This window comes from Barbus barbus (genome assembly GCF_936440315.1).
Source record: "Barbus barbus genome assembly, chromosome: 31".
Taxonomy (NCBI): Eukaryota; Metazoa; Chordata; class Actinopteri; order Cypriniformes; family Cyprinidae; genus Barbus; species Barbus barbus.
This window is the reverse complement of record NC_136759.1, coordinates 11,073,200-11,076,228: the sequence shown is the minus strand read 5'-3', so window position 1 is coordinate 11,076,228 and position 3,029 is coordinate 11,073,200. Positions and strand designations below refer to the sequence as shown.

The 3,029-nt window shown below is 40.7% G+C and overlaps 1 pseudogene across 1 annotated transcript; it reads right to left on the bottom strand.

Moving 5' to 3' along the window:
* LOC306851291 (olfactory receptor 52K1-like) lies at positions 1-2,500 on the bottom strand (annotated as a pseudogene). The gene is made up of 2 exons: positions 2,162-2,500; positions 1-467 (listed from the first exon to the last, which is right to left on the bottom strand). The product of its transcript is annotated as an olfactory receptor 52K1-like (transcript).
* Positions 2,501-3,029: the final 529 nt, after the last annotated feature.

The following is a 3,029-nucleotide window of genomic DNA, read 5'->3' as shown; positions in this document are numbered from 1 at the left end:
TTAACCATTGGCCTCATTCTTAATGATCTGTTGGGCCACTTTTGTCTTTCTCAGAAGCTTGAGTATCTTGTCTCGGAGTTCATCAGTCTTTAAGCTGTAGATAATGGGGTTCAGCATTGGTGGGATGGTAACAGAAACAGTCAGAATTGATGTTAAAAGATCCACATTCTGAACTAATTGCAGGTTTCCTAGTACATATGCCACCATGACAGGCATATAATAGAGAAGCACTAACAGCAGGTGAGTGAGACAGGTGTGGAAGGCCTTCCAGCGCTGTGATATGGATGCAATCCTTTTCACAGCAACCACTACAATCACATAGGTGAAGACAAAAAAAGACAAGGGCCTAGTAAAACAGTCAGTGTCTTAGATGTAGCCAGTTGTCAGTTGTAAGAAATGTCTGTACAAGCCAACCTATAGACTGGACTGTGTTCACAACTGCAGCTTTTTACCTCTCTCGAGCCACATTAAAGGTGCCATAGAATGCATTGATACAGTATTTTAAATTGTTCTCTGATATCTACACAGAAGGTATGTGGCTTAGATAAGGGCAAAAAATCTCCAGAAACGATTTTACATGTCCATTTACAACCCTAGGATTTCTCCCTAGAATGAAACGGTCTGTTATTGGCTTATTTGGCAGGGTCATGAATAATAATGAGCTCTGCTCTGATTGGCTGTTTCACAGTACGGCTCATCAGCAAGAAGGAAGCACAGGGAGGAAAATATATATTTAAATACTTTCTCTCGCAGTTATATCGTCGGGTAATTATACTGTATATAAAATGCGGGCATCAGGGAGCCGTTATTAATATGCGAGGCATTGAAACTGCTTTTGAACGATCCATCGATCGCATTATAGTTTCACTTTCAAGAGACACAATCACACAAACTATGTTTACATTATGGAGCAACAGTACTTACCACACATTTCACAAGATCAGATGCTTGTCAGTGGTGCTCAGGATCTGTAAGTCATTCGCCATCATCCTCATCTCTCCTTACTGAGAGTGAAATCTTATGTACTGTAACAGGCTACCGCTAGCAAGGAGCTAACCATGGCTGTGTCCAAATTCAGGGTCTGCATCCTTCGGAGTACTCATTTGAAGGATGTTACGTCACAGCGCCGCGACGAAGGCTGTCCAAATTCGTAGGATCCTTCAAATGCGGCCCACAAATACGTCCTCCTTTTCCCCGAATTGGAAGGATGGGTGTGGTGGATCCTTTCCCGTCCTACCTATCCCATAATTCTTTTCGGCAGAGCGTAATGGCGGACGAAGCGAGCGGTAGCGGAGTGGGAGAGGAGTTTCTCTGACAAAACAAGCTAAAGTTTATGCTTCGGCTCAATGAATTTGTAGGAGAAATTAGTAGAATACTTAAAAACAAATAAAAATAGGCTATAATGGCTTACCTGGATGTGACTGTCTTGTAGTCTGATATAAAAAACTCTCCGACAACGAGCAAAGAAAGTATTTAATTTATTTAATTGCTTTATTTCTTCCAAAATAATTAAAATGAGGAGAATAACTCTTTGTTTGTCCATTTTCCCGCTTCTTGCTTGGCGCTGTCACGGTTGCTAGGCGACAGGATATGAGCAACGGGTAAGGGAGGGAACTGAAAGAAGGGTAGGCTGTCAAAATTCACAAACACCGACTTCCGGGTTTTGCGGACGTCGGAGGATCCCTCCTCCTTCAACCGGGTAGGAAGGATCCTAAGGAGGATGCAGACCCTGAATTTGGACACAGCCCATGTCCCTTTAGTGGCTCGCGTTATTTGCTTTCTGTGCCTTTCTGAATACAGACACCAACCCATCCCTGCACTTCACACCCCCTGCACGGCCTGGAACATAAAATTTATTTAGTTATTTTCGCTGTTGTCCGCGCTTGTTTATTTACAATACCTGCAGAGCTTCTGATGGTTCGGACGGCTTAGAACAAGGGCGGGTTTATGCAAATGTTGGGGGCGTAGTGATCCCGACTGTTGCGTCACAGTCGGTGTTATGTTCTGATTCGCCTGTTTTTCAGTGGTCTTTTTTAATCACGAGATTTACATATGAAGGAGGAAACTATGGTGTTTGAGGCTCACTGTATGTCATTTCCATGTACAGGACTGTTATTATTTAAATATGCCAGGGTAAAGACAGTTTTTCATTCTATGGCACCTTTAAGGGAGTCTGGCTGCAAGACTGACTGGGAAAATCTCAAGCAGAACAACTAGAAACCAAAGCATCCTCAGGTTGGTGTTTATGGTAGAGTAACGAAGAGGCCAGCAGATCGCAATCAGACGATCATACGCCAAAAGAGCAAGAGAGAAAGATTCCATGTCACCAAAAAAATGCATGAAGAACATTTGGAAAAAAACATGCTCCAAATGAAACATAATTCTGATTGAACACAAAAACAGGCACCATTTGAGGAATAATGACACTATTCATTGAAATGTCAACAATGGCTAGATTACATACAGCAAGATACTTGGGGTTCTGTAAGCTGGAGTTCATTAGCACGACAGTCAGAAAAACAAGGTTGCCCAGCAAGGTGACAATGTAGATGATCGCCAAGACCAAAATGAGGTAATTTAGATAAAAAAGGCAGTTAGATAAAATCCTTCATTGAAAGAATTTGTTCCATTGCTGAGAGCAGCTGAAAAATTCATTTGAACTCCAAATCTGAAAAGAGGAAACAAAAAAGTATGATTATTACACAAGTAAAACATTTGCAGCCATAAAAGATTCATTTTCTGATAAACTGATAAAAAAAAGCCACTTTGAAAAGCCGATGTCTTTCATTAAAAAGTATGAGGGGATTTAGGGAGTGGATTAACATTTGAAGTGTTACATTTTCCATTTCAATGGTATAAAATCAATCTCACTTTGATTCCATATATTCATAAAATCATAAAAAGTGCAGTATCGTACTGTAACAGAAAATAGTGACAAAACTATTAGAAGTGTTCATTGCAAATGGGAGTTGAGTGAACAAGCAAATACCTACTGAAAATATCTTAAAATCTTGCTTTGGGTTGAAATG